We start from the raw sequence: 19,704 nt of genomic DNA, 5'->3' as shown, positions 1-19,704 counted from the left end.
TGAGAGATTGGAAACAGGAGGGAAATAGATCTGATTCCCTTGAAAGATTTCAAAATGCAAGTTTTATTCTCATTTACAGTGATCAAGTGTTTCTCTCTTAATAATGAAATAAGGCATATACCTTTAACTTTTATCACTTAAAATGGAAAATGCCATTTTCATCATGATATTTACTTAGTCCTAGATGAATATAATAGCACCATGAAGCATGGCCTCTCAGGACTTGGGAACTCCCAGGATACTTTCATTTTGTAAGGCTTTTAGTATATTATAAAATTAAGAAACAACAAAAAGGATTACAAAATTGGTAGAGGGTTTCAAATATATAGGAAATATTTAATTTCTTAAGTCAAATTGTTATTTCTTATAGTTTGCATATATTGGAGATATTCTCTTCTACATATGTCATGTTTTGATTTCTAAAGATTTTAAAAAGTAAGTGGACGATAAATAAGTAGAAGTAAAGAAGTAATATGTCCTTTCGTTATGTTTGTTAACAGAGAAATAATCCAGGTGGGAGTAGCATATCCAGAAAAGGGTTTTGGGTGCTGATGGTGATCATGGAAGTTGCCCAGACAAGGGAGATCTGGGATGCTGTGGACTGATGCAAAGGCTTGGCTGCTGAGGGGAATCGTTTGAGATGCAAGAGAGGGGAGAGGGACAATAAAGTCCTCCCTCTCTGTCTCTCAATACTCAGTTACCATGGAAATGTGCAAAGCAAGGACAGGGTTCCAACATACACAAGCCTTGTGCATGAGCATCGCTTTAAGACAACCTGTATGCATCCCATTACTGTCCTGCTGTGGATTACAAGTTTCAAAAATGAGGGCACTCTTCCATCTTATGGTGGAGTTGAAATGTACTGGATTATAATGTGTGCATTCTGGTTTCCAGTGTGTCTCTGTGGACGTGTTTCTGAGTTTTATTTACTTGAGGGAATTGAATTACCATATATCCTTTATTGTAAATGTCAATGATAAGTTACTACATTGGTTTGATTACAGCTTCTTGTTTCCCACGGAGGCAGATAATACTATGTAAAATCATCACATTGGTTACATGTCTTAAAATAGAGGACATACAGTAAATGGTATCTAAGACTACCTCTATCTCTAAAACACGATCTGTAAGTTTCGCTAAATGGATGCAAGTGATGCCATAACCACCATTTTTGCACACATGTCCAAGTGCACTGCTCTCTGCAGTGCTTTCTGGTTTAATGTCCGCCCGGTTATTCGCAGTAGCCTCAGTCTCCCTGCACGAATGCAGCTACGCTCATCTGAAAGTGCCACACGGCCCTTTCAATTGCCCATTCAGGTCTTTCGCTGATCCTGTAAAGCACATTTGATTCTGCTTTTCTTCAGGGAAGAACTTGAAAGAATCTAAATCTAAATGGCATAAGGAATATTAAATTGCTCTTGGGAGATGCTACTACAAAACGTTGAAGTCTTTGAAACATACCTGATTGATGTACCAAACTTGGATGGAGACAGAAACTGGATGCAGAATCTTAATTTGAACTATGTTTAACTGAATTTACCTGTGGCAGTTCTCCCATTTGGGATTTTAATTTGGATTGCTGCTCTGAGGGTAGACAGGGGGCTGATGGCCAGTCAAGAGCACTTTGGAAGCCTCATTGAACAAGGTATATTGCTCGATGCTTTATAAAGAGTTACAGAAACCATCTAGTGCATAGTTATATAAGCCGCCCGGCCTCCTAAGGCAGCGTTTCAATCACTCTCTTCTCCCCCTTCCCTGCCTGGACCCCTGCACATGTTTACCCGGCGCCACACATCCCATTGGCTCCACTCCAGAAGCATCTCTCACATCTTAATTTAGGCTCTCCCCATGTCTCCCACGGACCACAGTGGCTTACATCAAACTGAGGATATTATTAAAGATTTCTTACTCTGTTGATTGGAACCAAACACATTTCTACTACATGACTTTTGTTCTCTGGTGATAAGCTCAGTATCCCCAGGGGGTTCCAGACCATCCTCCCCAGTGCTCAAGAAAAACGTTTTCCAGACTCATTCAGTCCTCTCCCTTCCCTGGCGGAAAACCTCCCAGCAGCCCCTCCCTGACTGGGAAATGGTTTGAACTCCATTGCTTAGCACAGAAACCCTGGGCGAGGTTTTCTGCTTTTCCTCTGTCTCTGTCCCTTTCCCCGCAGCACACTGGGCGCCACGCTCACACCCCACCCGCGCTCTAGCCACTTCTCTGACTTCCTACTCTTTAAATATTCTTTGTCTTCCGTTGAGCCTTGGCAGGTGGCTTTTCTTTGGTCTCTAGCGCCCCCCCTCCTTGTCCTCCGCTGAGGGTCCACCTGGGGACTCTCCTCATTAATCAAAGCCCAGTTAAAAACCCTTCTCTCAGTAACTGCCTCATCTCTCTCAGGACAGAGCGGCCGCGCTCTTCAGTTCGTACAGATGTCCCTTTCTCTTGTGCCGTGTTTGTGCCGGTTGTTCTGCCCTGTGTGCGCCTCCCTCACGTGCTAGCTCCTCCAGAGTAAGGATGTTGCTTATGTCATTTGTGCGTCTCGGGTCTGAGCATAGCGGGACCTCAGAACAGGCTTTAGGACCGAAGAAACAAATGAATGGGAAACGTCCTGTTCTCTAAGGGCGTGGGGTCCAGCACAAGTACTGACAACACACGCAAAGGGGATTCAGTCAACAGAATAAAGCTCGAGTATAAGAGAGTTAAGAATTTGCATGCGACAACGTTTACTTGAGTTGTGAGTTGCTTTATATCTATTACATCTGCGGCAGATATGTCAAAGGACTGAGAGTAAAGGCTAGAGAAGAGGGTAAAGCCCTAAGGGCCTGTCCACTGCAAGGGGAATTCCCTTCCTTCCCTGTGAGGGCAGCTGGAGAAGACAGCTAGAGTGTCTTTGGTTTTTTGTGTTTTTTTAAAATATATCTTTATTGATTTCAGGGAGAGGGAGACAGAAACATCAATGATGAGAGAGTCATTGATTGGCTGCAGCCCACAACCCCGAATGTGCCCTGACCGGGAATCGAACCCTGATCGCCTGGATCCTGGGTCGACGCTCAACCGCTGAGCCACCCCGGCCGGGCTAGAGTGTCTTTGAATACCAGCTGTGGAGGACACCAAAGAAATAGCAGAAGTCGGTGCTCAATCTGTTGACATTATTAACGGGTTTTTGTCTAAACTAGTGGCACCAATAAGCTTTCACAAACAGTTTTCCAACTGTTTTATCACAGAATTCAATTCTCTGTTGGAAGCTATAGCAGCCTTTCTGGGTCTGTGCTCATGACATTTTGAGACAAACCATTTCCTTACCAAAAGTGCAAGACCTTTGTCTTCTGAGGCCTATAATATTAGCTGAAGTGTTGTTTCATTGACTGAATTTGACAAAATTTAGGGGAGTTAAGATTTATGAAAATATAAGTCGTTCAAGTCTGTGTAAACTATGCCAGATGGGATAAATGTATGTTCTACAGCAGAAACATTTAGAATTCACATATTTTAAAAATCTAAAGGAATCAGAATAACTAGTAAAGAAGTTCTACTTTTAAGCTTTTCTTTAATTCCCTGGCTCTCAGAGTGGAGTTGAGCAGACCTGTGTGTGCTTCCTTATCTGTGTTTGCTTATAACCCAAGACCTAACACACCAAGAAGAGTGTTGGGTTAGAAGTCAGAAGCTGTAGATTGTTGCACTGGTTGATTTAGCACTGTTTAGTATCTAATTTAGCCACTATTATGGAAACCATTTTACCTTCCTGGCCCTTACTTTCTTTAACTGTGAAATGAGAACAATATCAGCCTCTTATGATCCAATTCTAGGATCAAGTGAGATACAAGAATGGAAAAGTCATGGGTAAGTCGGCTGTCGGTGTACTTGACTTGATGGGACAGGCGATTATAACTGTAGTTCCCATTTTAAAGAGGGAGGCTATTTTCTTCCCCCCTCAAACATGACATTTGAAAAACTCAACAAACAATGTTAAAAATAACTAAAGCCATAACTTCAGGCCATCCATCAAAAATAACCTAAAATGAGCACTATAGAATTGTGGTGGAATGCTTGGTATTAGTCTCTAGGGACATATTTGCAAGCTCTGTTCCTTGGAAGCTGAATGCCTTGGGTGGAGAGGTCAAATATGAATCCTCCTGAGAGCTGATGAACTATTCTCCCATGAAACAAAAACAGCTGACTAGAGCTTTCCATGTGGTTAATTTGTTCTGTAGATACCAGCAAAGAAAAAAGTGCTTTGTATGGTTTTCTTGGAGGGATTATACTCCAAATCATGCAATTTTCGCAGCTAGTACTGAAATAGATATAGTTCATGGTAATGTGTAAGTATAACCATATTTTATCAAACATTGTATTCTTTATAAAATTTTAAAAAATCCCAACTCTTAAAATATACATAGGTTTATTGTCATTCTTGATTTTTTCCCCCCTCACTGGGATATAAGAAAATTTGCAAGACAAAAGAGCATTGCCTTTTAAGATAAAACTGGATTGCTCAGTTCTCTGTCTACCCAGATCCCAACTCTCTGCTTTTAAACCCGTCTTTAGGCTTGCCTCTCAATTTTGATCCCAAAGGAACCACAATCATTTCAGTAGGTATAAGTCGAGTCTTCCCTTCAACTCCTTGAAAACTTGCTGTTATTTACTGTTCCAGAGGAGCAAATCTAGTTCCTAGGTTGGCTCTGGGTCTCCTCAAGGTCTTGTTTGAGGTTCTGATTTAATGCTAGGGTTTGGTCTATACAAGGACTGAACTAAAAGATATAATTTATCTAAAACTATTTAGCATAGGATCAGCTCATGGTAGGCAGGGGCAGGATAAGTGTTTCTTATATATGAATCCTCCAAATCAACCCCATTTCCTAGAGCTGGAGCCTTTGAGGTCACTGCAGATCTAATATATATATATATCAAAGTATTTCCCCTGCCTCTGGATTCTTAGAAAATTTAACAAGTGCTGTACGGAATTTCTCAAGGGTACTGATTGTGTGAGTGTTTGTTTTTGGTCTTCCTTTCTATTTGAATATCACCTAATTCATCATGCTCATTTACTGTCAGTATCTGAACTCTAGTAGTTGTTTTTTAACAATGGAGAGGGAGTTCCATGGATCCATTTGCATAACAGTGTTTCTACCTGCTTTCCCTTGTTTCTAGTAACAAATTCAAACTTATTTAGCAAAAAGCATGACCTGTCATTGTAAAAACTAAGTCTAAACCTGCAACCTGGGCCACGCCTACAGCACATGCCAATCAGCTGACTGACTCCCAAAGTCCTGGCATTTGAGTGCACACTGTCACATGAAAAATATGCTGTCTGGGGGAATATTCTAGAGGACCACACTTGATCACAGAGGAAAGACAGTGTCTTTTGCAACTTTTTTTTTTTTTTTTTTCATTTTTGAGTTCAATATCCTGTGATATGAGGAGGTTATAAATTGATCACTGTCATCACCGTATTTTCTTGTCCAATTTCCTTCCATAGAGAGTGATGAGAAAACTCAGTCCTTAATTAATTTACTTTAAAAGGATGACAAACATATTCAAACAGTGGCTTGAGAGCAGGTTAGGTTAATAACCATGGATCCAGGGATTTAGAGGAGCTGTGTTCCAGTCACCATTGTACAGTTGGTTTATCTTTAACCCTATGTAATCTTGAAAAACTAAAAGTACATGCTCTTTATAATATAACAGAATCAAGCAAAAATTACTGTCTATAGTTTTCTTTTAAACAAGCGCATTTTCAAATATAAGAAACAAATAAATTTTGTTCTGAAAATACAGATTGTATTAGAAACTGTCCGATAAATGAAGAGCATGCTTTATTTGGAAGGTGGCCAATATGAAAGGTTAGATGTATTCTTTATCTAATGGAACCTATATAGTAGGTTTTAAATCCACAACTTACCTAATGACAACTCCAGTTGAACAAATTAGTTAGAAAGACCTTTCAACCATTCGACTAAGAGCAATAAATAAGATTCCACAATCAATCACCTAATCCTTTCCTGAGAATAAGCCAAGTCTAACTGTGTAATATATTGGCTCTCGTGTGTTCTGGCATTAATGGGTATTACAGATTCTGTTGGTTTGTGATCCTCAAATTCATAAAACACAATAATAAAAGAAGAGCTCATTTCTGGGCTTTCTGAAATAAGGCGAGTCTGTCAAGTACTATTTCACCTCTATTTCACCTCTGACTTAAAGCTTCAAACGTTTTTGAATTTTAAGGGAACATTTGCAAGCTGTATTATGAAGTGTTTATGAAAAAGCCCTTTGAGTTCCGCTTAGATATTTTTTATATTCTACCTTGTATTATAAATGCTTAGGGAGTTCGTTGTATTCTTTATAATCATAATGTGAGCTCCCTGAGAGCCACCTTTGTGTCTTCCTTATTTCTGTTCTCCAATTGAGGCCTAAAAGTACCCAACATTTACTGGATGATCTTGAAAAATGTCTCAGATAAAACTGATGATAGTTTTCAAAGGATTTCTATTCCATTGAAAGTGATAATGGCCCAAGACCAGGAAAATAAGCGGAAACACCGCCAAGTCTTGGGATTTCCTGTTGGGAGGCTTCATTGAATGACTTCCTAAGGGACCAGAAGCCCTCCAGGTAAGCTTTCTGTCCTTGATTTCTGGGGAGGATGCTCCAGCTCCCCCTTCTTTGGCTCTGAACTGGTAGGCCAAGCCAAAGGATAACAAGCTTGTTATCCTTTGTAAGTTTGCCAGCGGTGTGAAGATGGATGCGGGCATTTGCTACCTATCTCTTTGGACGGGTCTACTCTGTTTTCAAAAACCGTGGTCATTGCAGCTTTTAGACACCTGCTGAGCCTGTAGAGGGCTGGGGAGGGGAGGGCTAGACCTTTGATAGAAGGAGCCCTCCCTGGCTCTTCACAGGCCTGGTGGGGAGGGGGGATCCCAAGCATTTCTGTGAAGCCCAGCAGCTTGTCACTAAGGGCTGGTCATAAGGCCTACGCACCCCTTGTCATATGCATGCAATTTCTAATCAGTCTCCAAATTCTGAAATCTCAGCTGATCACTTTCGTGCTTTTTTGGGACAGGTTACAGTAATGCTTTATAAAACCACTCCATTATCAACATCCCGTCAGGCATTTTGGCAGCATCTGAATACATATATTGTAAAAAAACAAAACCCCACAAACCATGACATTTATATTCTGCCTTGCAAGGTGGAATGTTGTAAATTATCTCCCTAAGTGGTGCTTTAGAGCAAACGAGATAACGCACATCACGATACCTTAAAAACCATGAGTTACTTAAATATAAACATTGCCGAGGAGGAAAGTATACAGGAATTAAAGTAATAGCAGATGGAGAATGAAAACATTTTAAAAATATATATAACTTTTTATCCTAACAGTGCTGTAACATTTGGTACTGATCAAAACTCAACACGGCTTCTCATTAACCGACATTGCACTTAAAATCTCCCGGAGTCCCTCTTGCAGAGTGTGTGATGAAGGGACAGGGAAGGGAGTGGGGTTTACTTTTCACCGTGTCGCCTTTTGTACCTTTTGGATTTTGCACAAAATGAATGAGTGACCTATGTTTAAAATTAAATGAAATCAATACAAATCAAAAGGCTAAATTTATGTCTCCTGAACCTCTTGTTCTTGATCATAGCACATAAGAACTAGAGGAGATATATCAGTTTCAACTCCTCATTTTATAACAGTGGAAACTAATATTTCTTTCCTAAAAAATTCAAGAAAGTGGAATATATCTTCTAAATAAAATTTTGTAAATACTTAATAGAAAATACCCACATTGCTAGTCAAAATAAACTTTAGCAAGCTTAGTTGTACTAGTTTGTAATGAGTGACCTGTTTAGGACTAGATTGTCAAATAAAAGTGAGATTTTCTTTATGATAAGCCAAAATTGGATGCCAGTTTGGTGATCCATTTAAAGAATCTTACATTTGCCATAATTTTGAATAATTTGTTTCTCAGTTTTGCTCTGTGTGACCTCATTTTCTCAAGGAGAAAGAAAGAATTGATTTCTTCAGTATATTGGTGGCACAGCCAGCCTTTTCTGTCATAAGTTACTAAAAAAATTAAATCTCAACTATGAGGGTAAGAAGATGGGAGGAAGGAGGAGGGAGGGGGAAGCACAGAAGAGGAGACTTGCAGGGAAAATCAGGGAAAAGAATCTCCTATGAATACAGGAGGATATTTAGAGACAAAGCCTCCTGGTTCTCCGTCATTTTGATAGCTTTCCTTTGCTATGATACCATGCTTCTGATCCAGGCTCATTTTCACAAAATTGCTAAATCTAGGAGATGGGAGGGATTTTTAAAATTCTCCTGTTTGTATCTATCATCTAACAAGTGAGGGAAACTGAAGTTTAGATAAGCAAATTGAGGTTTTTTTTGTTGTTGTGTTAAGTTGATGAAGTGGTTAGTGAGAAAGCTTCACCCAGAATTCAGATTTCCAGGCTCCTAATGGGGGCCTTTTGTTGATGTTGTTTTCATATATAAATGGGCAGAAAGCTTGTATGGGATGACAGCTTAGGTTTCTGCTGTGTTTTTCAAAAAAAGGAAAAGATGAAAACCCTTTTTTTTTTATTTGTATCTGGCACTCCAGGTTTTAATTGCTGGACAAGTAGCAGCCTCACATGCATAAACAGAGAGGTTCCTTCTGTGCCTGAGGCCAGGCTGCCACTAGCTGTAAAAAATGAACCAATTATCCTCAAAAGCAAGTACATGTCCCCCGCGACATTCAAGGCCACTCAATTTCTATTGGTTTTTGTTTATATAGTTATTCTTGGTTTACTGTGGATCGGGGAAGAAAAGCCCCAAACCACATTTGGCTTTATTTTCTGGATCCCTACCTAAAAAGGAGGTAGTGATTTGTGTGCATATGTGGTGTGTGTGTTTGTGTGTGTGTGTCGGGAGGAGGTGTTTAGGTTGGGGTTGAAAGTGGGTGGAAGTTCATGTTAACTAATTTTCTCAGTATTTATGCCTAAAGCAAAATAATCATTTTCTTACCAGAATGTGATTTAAAGAGATTCAAGGCAGAACTATATCCTGTATTTTGGTGATAACACTTATCAATAATTACAAGCTACTTTCTTGATAGTTTAAAATTTGTTGGTGATGGAATGACCATTTAAACGGTCATATGGTGATATTTAAAACCAGCCTTAATTTGATTTTTATCAGTTCCCAGTCTGAGAGATTCAGACAAAATTAGTTCTCAGAATCCATCAAAGGAAAATGATTGTAGCCAGAGTGCTCAGAGCCTTCACTCAGTGGTTGTGGGTTTATAGCTTGGGAAACACTGAGTGTTGATCTTGGGTTGTTTATGCTAGTTCGGTGTATAAAGGAAAGGGAAAAATCAGTTATCATTCTCTTGGAAAATGAATGTTCCCAGTGTAAATTGACAAATATTGGTTATGTTTTAGTGTTATTTTCTTTTTCACCCTAAGCATCACTAGGTGTGTGAATTTTTAAGGCATCCGAACATGTCACACAAACAGGAGCCCAAACCTTTCCTGCCTTGTTCAGGGCTGTGTCGCTGGTGCCTAAAACAGAGCCTGGCACAAGTATATATTGAGTGAATGCAGGAAGAAAAAAGTCAGATGTTTTTGGTGATAGAATATTAAAGGTTTAGAGCCAGTCGCTTCCTTTCCATTTTATATATAGAGGCCAACCAGCCTTTGCATGACTTGTCTTTGAATCGCACCACTTTCTGTGACTCTCATGCTCCAAGCTCTTTAGCTAGCATTTCAGGCCTTTCACAATCTGGCATTGGCCCTGGTCTGGTTGTTTTACTTTTAAACCCAGCAATATCAAGCAGCTAGCTCTCTGAACACAGTGTACTCTAGTTCTGTAGGTTTCACAAAGAGCTCGTGAATGCCAGCTCCGGGCCATTCACGGGGCTGGGCAGGTAAGACCAGTTCTCTACCCATGAAAAGCTTCCATGCTGGCATGGGGGAGAGACTCACAAATAATTTCTTTACTCCATCACTCTTCCACCGTATTAGGGAGCCGAGCTGTAAATTCTCATGGCCCTTGGCACTTGAGCACACGTCCTACACATTAGCCCTAATCATCTTTCCTGCTCAACAATAAGCTTCCAAGGGGCAGATGCTATGTTACCACCAGACAGCTGGTGTCCAGCGTATTCCTAGCATATGCTCAGCACTCAGTAAATATTGTGGATGGAAAGGAGTGAGGGAGGAAAGGGGAGAGGATTTGTGGAAATGCTTGAACATATGCACAGGGTGCTCTGGAAATTATAAGAAATTTCTAGAAAGCTTTAGGTCAAGCTTCTTTTGGAGCTATAACTTGAAGAAACATTAGTCTCTAAGAAAAGGTGGGGGGAGGTTCCTAAGCAGTGGGGAGTCCACAGACTTGTGGAGATGGAGAAATAGCATCCCAAAGGGTGTGGACCACAGCAGAGAGCACTGCTGGTATGGTTTGAGGGGCCACACCTGGAGGGTAGAATTTCGCTCATACACGAATAATGGAAGGGGCACATGAAACAAAATACTTTTACATGTCAGAACTTTAAAAACTCAACTACATACTGCTATGGATATATTTAGCTCACTGTTTTTTCTTCTTAGCCAACTGAAGAACATGCTGGAAAAGTAGGTCTGTGATGTACACTGTCAACCAAAAATTTCTCTTACTTGGCATTTCAACAATTTACGTCAATGACAAATTTATAAGAAACCAGGAATATTTTTGAATTAAAAATTATATGAAATACAAGGAGGAACACTTGGTAAAATATATGAATGTCTAACCACTATGCTGTACACTGGAAACTAATACAAAATAATATTGAATGTTAACTGTAATTGAAAAAATAATTAAAAAATTAAAAATAATTTAAAAATTTTTAAAGATTAATACCTAAAAAAAATTATAAGAAAGAATCTCCCATTTCCCCCAGATTTCTATATTTATCATTAGAAAGATTTCTCTCTTTTGAAAGTATTGGGGATAAAATGTCCTGCCCTTGGGCTCACTGATTCTACTCTACTTGAGGAGAGATAAGTAACTGGGCAAAGGGACCCTCTCAAGTGTAACCCCCACTCCCCCTTGCTCCCTTGGAAATTGTCTGTGCATAGGCCCAAGCTCTGCTCCCCTCCCTGCAGGGAGCTCCCAGCAGCTGCCCAGCCCATGGAGGAGCATGCAGGGCTCCAAGTTGTTTTACCCTCAACTGGGAATAAGCTGGATTCAGGCTGGGTGGGGCAGTCTTTAGAAAAGGCCTAGTTTTCCTATCCAGCTTTAATAATAATACAGTTGATGACAAACTGATCCAGATATGACACCTGTGTCTATTTTGCAATTGTCTTTGAACTCGAAAAGGAGGGGCACATGATTAAGTGGAACTTCCAAAACCAACATATGTTACAATAAAGGTGGCTTTATTCTTTAGTCTGTTGTACTGTGCATGCATGTGTAAGTGGAGGGAAGGGAGAAGAAAGAGAGAGAATTATATATATAAAAGCTTTTATTAACCGAGATGTTAAATTATGATTCTCTGATTATGCTAGTTTTGTAGTTTAAAACTTAACAAAAATAAAATGAAGGGATGAGCAGCATTATTTCTAAGCTCTTGGCTAATTAAAAAAACAAACAAAACAATAAATATTCTAGTTACCGTGATCAGAATAATCATTAATTCTTGTTTGAAATGCTTTTGGGAATTTAACTTATCTATTTTTTTCCTTTGGATTTTGAGTATCAGTTTTCCAGGTGGAATTTTGATAATGGCATACATTTATTTCTATTAATTAGTAGGCTGTGTGTGTGTGTTGTCTGGAGAAGAGTATAGAGGCTGAGTTACTCAGGATCCTGACTAGTAATAATAATAACTAGCACTTAACACTTATTCTGTTGCAAGTAATTTCAATATAACATGTTTATTTCTCATAACAAACCTAAGAAGAAGGCACATCATTACGATCACTTTATATACAAGGAAAAGCAGGCACAGAGGCTAGGGACTTCTCTAAGTTCCGAGACCTAGTGAGTGACACAACTGGGATTTGGGCTTCAGCCAATTTTGTAGGAAAAGTATGAGCCATGACCAGTATTATCAGCATCATCTGGGAGCTTATTAGAAATGTAAAAACTTAGGCACCAACCCTGACCTTCAGACCCAGAATCTGCATTTTAACAAACCAAGAGCGGGTTCCTGAGCACCTTTGAGTTTCAAAAGATCTGCTATAATTCACTATGCTACTTCTCTTTAACCTCGAGAAGGAATCTGGACATTATCCCAAGGCCAATGGAGAGTCAGGGAAATGTTTGAAGTAAGAGATTGGCAAAATCAAGTGCTTGTAAATCAATTGTTTTAGGTCAATCACTGGCTTCATTATTCGGGGTGCAGTAGAAGAGGCCAATTCTGGAGGCAGGGGAAGGCTACTCTTAGGCAAGCAAAGGGAGAGGGCAGCTTGAAGTAGGACGTGGCAGTGACAGAGGAGACAAGTAGGTGAACGTACAAAGGAGCACTGACAGGGCTGAGCGATTCTTTGGGTATACGGTTGAGGGAGAAGAGTTAGTTCACCCCAAGTTTCTGGCTTGAACAATTGGTTGCTTAATGGTATAATTTACTGTACAAGAGTATATATACTTGAGGGAAGTAGGGTGGGGAATAGGAGAGAGAAATAGTGATTTTACTTTTAAATAAAAAATGATAAAATTTGAGAGGACTGTGGGACAGCCAAGTAGAGCTGTTCAGCTGGGGCTAAAGAGGTGAGGCAGAGAAACCATGTAAGTTACTTGGGCATTTTGGAAGGGGTCCTATGGCAAATTCTATGTCAAATTTTTTGCCTGGCTTGTCTCTGATTTTCCTCTCCCACCTTCCCCATTGTATTCACTGGGGCCCAAGCCTGTTCTGCCTGGGCAGTCCTGTGCTCAGCAGACAGTTAGATATATAGGTCCGTAGCTTAAAAAAGATATCTTAGCTAGAGAGGAAGATTTTGGATTCATAAGCTTATAGAATAGGTGATGAGTGAAGCAATGACATTGCCCAGAAAGAGAAAAGGAGTCTAGAATATAGGGGGGAAGAAGGGGACTCTGCCAAACCGGCTGAGGATAGTGGTCTTAGAGGTGGGAGGAAAGCCAGGAGTTTGATGTCATGGAAGTCCTGGGGAAAGAGTGTTTCAAGTTGGGGAAAGTGGAGAAGAGGGTAAACGCTTTTGAGACACCAAGTAGGGAGAGAGAGAGAGATGTCTGCGGGCCTTAGCAGTGCACTCATAACTGATAACCTCCGGGAGCACTGAGGAAACTGAGGACTGCAGCCAGAGCGCAACAGATGGAGACGTGCAGGCTGAGGAAGCGGGGGTTCTTCATCGAGTGTAGACAGGTCTTTCAGGAGATTCATCTGTGAAGCTGAGTAATGAGGGTAACTGGGGGAGCTCATTAACAGAGAAGTTTTTCAAGATGGGAAATTTGAACATGTTAAATGCTGATGGAAGGAGCCAATAAAGAAGGAGAGGTGAGAGACTGTAATCCTTGAAGTGGAGGGTATAAATAATGGGCATTGGTTTAGATCTTCCCTTTCGTCTTCCGATCTAGCAGTAGGTGGGTACAGGGATACGGGAGGACGGCCAGAGAAACGGGAAGACCCGCTGCAGTCATCCTTCCCACATTCCGGGGGCTTTGGAGGCCCAGCTCTCTCACCCTTCCATCCTAGCCTTGCTTCCACAAAAGGAACTGTTCTGCTACTTGAATCTTCCACTGTTCTTTCCATGACACTCTGCCCAGAACAACGTTGACCACGAATTAAACACCTGCTTTGAAACTTGACCCTTAAACTACATCTTCAGCTACAATCCTTGCCTAAACCTTACCTGTCCTCAGGTGAGGAAAGTTTAAAGAAACAGTGTAGGCATACTTCCTTCCTAAAGCTTTTCACCAGTTGGTGAACCCACTGGCCCCAGGATGTGTCTGAAGCTGAGGTGTATGGCTTCTTGGGGAATAGTGATTCAGGGTAAGGACCCCAGAGAATACTCAAGGACAGATTTCAGGAGTCTATCAACCCCATAAATGTCATTGAAATATCTATTTGCAATTGTTTGTTTTTTCTGAGAAGAGTGTTCATTGATTCTGTTAGATTAAGGGAATCTATAATCCCAAAGATGTGGAGATAAAATGCTCAAGTTGATCATTTTGGAGGGATTCAAGATGTTATGGATTCAAGATGTTATTCCCCTCCTCCTCCTCACAGTCTGTTCCAGGGTACCAAAAGGTAACGAAGAAAAATGATGACAATCAGACAGGAAAAAGACAATTACAAGAACATGGAAATACACAATTGTTTCACTGACATCTGACTCAGAGCTTCCCATGTGAACCCAAGTATTTGGTTTTCAATTCTAAAGAGATCTTGTTTCCTAGATTGGAAACATAAAAAACAAATCAAGGTTTCTCCAACATGTTCTAGAAAATCATTTATTTTCAATATTGTAGTAGAAAGTTACTAGGCTTGTCTAAGGAACCAAAATTAATCCAGCTTTACTCAGAATGTTGTTGGCAAGAATAATAAAAATAAGAGGTGAACTTGTCAGTGAGGTGATGTTGCATTAAAACGCAAGTCTGCTGCTCTTGTTTGGGTAGGACAGTCCCAGAATTGGCAATTAATGATAACATGTGGGAATAAATAGAACAAGTGTAGAAAACAGACATCAGGGTTTACCTTCCCCATCAAGCAATTTGAATTATGGCTTTAGGCATATATCATAACAAATATGTTAAGAACTCTCTTGTATGATACATGTGTTTGCAACATTTGTGTTATATTTTAATCCATATGCTTTGCTAATAAAAATGCTAGAATTTCTAAATGACAGTATAATGGATGTGAAATGAAGGCTAAAATGACTTGAGGGTTTTCTTACATATTATTTATAAGAAGTGAACATTTTATTAATATATATATATATCTCACATATTAGTTTTCACATTCCTGAAACCCAAATTGACAGCTGAGAAGTTGCCTTTGGTTTTCAAATAGATGACAGACGGAAAAGAGGGTCTGACTAGAATAGGGAGGAAAGAAGCATAAACATATGGGATACATGCGTTTGTTTAAGTAATGCTATCTCAGTTTCAAAAAGCAATGCTTCAGGTACATGCAGTATATTATATATCTGTGTGGGCCAGACACAAAGACATTTTATTTAATTTTAGGACACCTAAGATTAGGAATTGTCTCTATGCCTGCTTCTGGAAAGTAGGCAGACTTTTCTTGAAAATAGCAGGAATCTCACTTAAAATATGTGAATGACTTCAAATTGTGCTCTGGATCTATAAAACCATCCATAAGATATCACCAGTGATAAAGTTAGTCATTCAAATAAATTAAGTCAGATGAAACCCCAGAATCCTGCCACCCCTTTTTGACAGTGAAGCTATGCCCCCGTGACTAAAGACATTTTCAGAACTCAGGAGGCAGCTCCAAAGAATTACCAGGACACTATGTTGCTTCCACATGCATATCATCAAAATGAGAAATCTGCAACAGCTCAGCTTATAAAGTTTGATAGCTGTTGGCTCAAATGGCTTTTAAAAAGTTTCTAAGAAACTTCAAAATCTATGCTTATCTTCCAATTATAAGTTTCATCTTGTGCAGTCACTATAAAGTTTGTAAGAGTTTCATATATATAAGAAGCCAAAATACCACATAAAACACACATAGAAAACATTAAGGAAAAGAAAACAAAACTTACTTTTTCTTAAAGCTGCTTCTTCCTGTAGTTTGAACAGTATAAAAGGAGGCTACGTGATGATTTTTTTTCCTCCAATACATTCATAGGTCAACTCCAAAAGGAACAGAATAAGCCTCCAGAGCTATCTGAGGGTCCCTCCCAATTGCAGCTTTTTCAACTTCGTAGAAGAAAATAGGAGGGTAAATGGGTTTCCTCCAAGTCTTATGACGTGCACATAGCTGACTCCTACTGGGCGGGAAAAGCATTCTTTGTCAATTTTTACTTAAAATTTATGAGCAACAATTTCTGTGCAGGGCATCCTTAAAGGGCAATCCTGCCAGGATTAGTATTTGAATTAGTATCTGGATAAGCTCCAAAAAGTTTAAAATACTAATTGTACATACACTCTAGAGAGATTCCCACTGCCTAGGCCTCATGAAGGGCACATTTAAATTTTAAAAATTTCTAAAAGGATAATGTATTTTCTATTCCTTTGATTAATCTGTTTTGTTGGTTTGTTTTCTGGTGACTCTCAGAATTCTTCTTTTAGGTTAGAAACAGCTGAAACACAGAGATTTCCTGTTCTTACCTGCAGTTGTTAGTAGCTTGAGAGGAGCCCTCGGTCGTGGCCACTGTCACTGTCACTTGTCTTCTTGGGAAGCCTGGGGACTTGGAGCCTTGGATGTGATAGACCGACTCAAGGCTGTTGCCTGCCTCCCGCACCTGCACTGTGGACGGAGCTTCCCCTGTTTCTGCCCTTGTCCCTATGAGCTGGCAGCGATTGTTAGGTCACATGCACACTTTAGGGTCTCATTTAAACAGGCTCAGCTGGCTTTTTGAAATCTACAATTCAAAACATGAAAAGTGGCTAGAGATTTCAAGAGTTGACTCTAAAGAAATGCCTGAATATTGAACTAATCCACAGCAGGAATTCTTAGTGGGTCAAACTGATTCGCAAAGCAAGTGGCGTTCGCTCCTAGAATCTCCACTGGAGGCCCTTTGGTTTGCAAGGTGGGGTGAGAAAAGAAATGTTCTGTCTTAATTCCATTTATTCCCAGACCAAACTGTCCTTGTCCTAAGTGCTAAAGGAATGTTATGTTAATATTTTCTGAGGTCAAACTCAGGTATGTACAATAAAAAATAAAAAATCTGAGTTAGGGAAAGGTAAAGCCAAGCAACTTTATGCTTCATTAGTCACCTCACGTTGATGCTTAGGATATTATGAAAATGAAAACATGGGGATTAGCCGCAATAGATTGATTCAGCGAAAGGACCTAAGAGCATTCAGTTGGTAACAGATTTTAACACTCCTGATACTGCTAGACAGACATTATTTTTTTCTCCTTTCAGAAGTGAGGAAGCGGAGCCTGGGAGATGAAAAATGCCCCAGCCCCCGCCTAGTTTGGGGCATGGCCCTCTGTCGCTGCGCTCCCTGAGAGGGCGGCCCACATTCACTCGCTCAGCGGAGCTGTCCCTCCTCAAGCTGCTGCAATCTGTCTTCCACTCACCGCTTCACCAAAAAATGCGCCATTAAGCTCATAAAAGATCTTAATTAGCACCCCAAAGAGCACTGTTTTTCATCTTACCAGAAAGTCCTCATCTCTGGCTGTTTATGTTTCTTTGAAACTCCCCTTGGCTGACTCAGTTGCACTCTTGATTGCCTCCCTGCTGGAGGTCTCACCTCCTCCCTTCATGCACCCCATCCTCCCCAGAGCTGCCTCCTCGGTTCACAATGCTTCTTCCTACACCCCCATGGGGCGTGACAGTGAACCATTCCCAAGCTGCTGTTCCTCTTGGTTCTCAGCTCTTAGCACCCTCGAAGGTTCTAGGCCTGTATTCTGTTGTCTACTGGACATCTTTGTTTAGAGGTTCCCAGGCATCTCAAACTCAGTTCCAAAAACGCCTCGCCCCCTTCTCCCCACTCCTAGCCTGTGGTCAGCTGTATTTCCCATGACAATCACCCAACTGGTCATCTTAGACTCCTCCCTTTCCTCACTCACTCCCACCATCCGCATCATTCATCCCGACTTCTGTTGGTTCTACTTTAAGTACCTCTCAACCCTTTCATCACCCTGCATTCAGGTCCTCACATTTCTCACTTGGATCGCTGTATCAATCATAAAACAATTGGCCTCAGTCTGGTCTCCTGCTATCATTTCTCTGTACCACTGTAAAACAACATTTATTTAAAAGTACCAGTTTATCAAATTATAAATACATGCTTCTTGCAGAAAATCTGGAATAAGAATTGACAAAAAATTTAAGATGACTTGCAATTAGAGAGATGGCAACAGCCAAATCTTTACCCACATTGCTTTAGGATATTATGTATGCATGCGTACAACTATTCAAGAACATGTTTATGTAAATGTTCCTATGCAAATTTTATAGGTATATGTTTAATTAGAAAACCAAGACCACATTGTATACAACTCTATATCCTTTTTACTTAATACATTGTGAATGATTTTCCAAATCTTAATGTATTTTTGAAGTGGCTGTGAGAAATGGCTGCAATAAAATGAAATACATTATGGCATAGTTCTCTTTTACTTTTCTCTCTCAGATTTTTCTTTAACACCAAAAATTACCCTGAGCATCAATAATATAAGAATCACAAGGACTTAGATTTAAGTGGGAAAGAGGGAAAAAGAAAAATATACAACACTCATTTTAAGTTCTTTACATTTATTAGATACTAATTAAACAATGATATATAGTCTGCCTTCAAGCAATGATCCAACCTGTAAGCGAATGAAGACAAGCTCAGGAAAACAATTTGAAAAAGTGATTTTTCTTCTTTACATTGAATAAGAAGCAGCATAGGAGAAAGCTTTTGGGACCTCTGCCGTAGCTTGAGCATTCAGACAGAGGGTTTTTCTTGGTGGACTAGCATCTGAATAAACAAATTTTTTGAGCCAGGAAGACTGCCTCCTTTCTGTGCAGGACACACTGTCCATGTTTCTCTTCTATTAGAGGCTGGGGAAAGACCTGTACATATTTTTAACTCATCTTACTTCTCAGAAAGAGGAGATATTGATATCACAAATAATATATTTCAAAAGGTTTTAGTTAATTGTCAAACTGCCTTCCAGAATGAATGATCTTTCCAAAAGACAAATCTCGTCACCTTATTTCCCTGGCTAATTGAATGTTTTAAAGGCTCCCTTGTTTTCAGGATAATGGTTGAACTTTTTAGCTTAGTGTTTATGGAATTTCATGATCTTCCTCTGGTCTCTAGCTTCATCTTACGCCCTTCTCAGACTATTTATTTCTCTTACTTTAGGGTTTCTCAAATGTCTCATTTCATATTCATTGATGTTCTAATACTTCTGAATTTCCACTTCTCTGACCATAAATGTGTGCCGTCCCTTCCCCTATTTCACCAGGCTAGCCCTCCTTTTCCTTCAGGACTTGGTTCAGGTGGCCTCTTCTGCTCGATTCCCTTCTTTGCTGTGCAAGACATTTGGCTTTCTTCTCCCATAGCATCCCCTGATTACTTACCTCAAAACACGACATGTGTATTGAACTATCGTTGAATCTTGCCATCTCCTTGAAAGCAAGGCACATTTTTAAGATTTACCTTAGTATTCCTGGTACTTAGCTGTCAGGATCCAGATTCCTGAGCCGCGGTTTTCAATTCACCCAGTCCTCCCTTTGTCTGTCACACAACACAAACCCTTCCTTCCTGCTTTTCAAATACCCATCTGGGTAAATTTACTACTAATCACTGAAGAGAAACACAAGCCAAACAGAGCAAGCCTGGTAAAACACACCACCAGGAACTTACAAAAATTTACTACACGTTTAATTATTCAACTTTTGTGATGTAAATGGAAAACACTGTGATTCTGAAAGCCAGAAAGCCAGGGTTTCCTTCTTAGATGGCTTGGAAGAAGTGTCTCCTGGCTTCTATTCACTCTTTTGTTTGCGTAGGGTGACCTTCAAGGTGGAGGAATTTATGTGAATCTTAGGCCACTATTAACAGTGCTCCCAGATTTCTGTGGCAATGTACACCCC

Source organism: Miniopterus natalensis, chromosome 5 (assembly GCF_054644295.1).
Source record: "Miniopterus natalensis isolate mMinNat1 chromosome 5, mMinNat1.hap1, whole genome shotgun sequence".
Taxonomy (NCBI): domain Eukaryota; kingdom Metazoa; phylum Chordata; class Mammalia; order Chiroptera; family Miniopteridae; genus Miniopterus; species Miniopterus natalensis.
Note: the sequence above shows the minus strand (reverse complement) of the source record.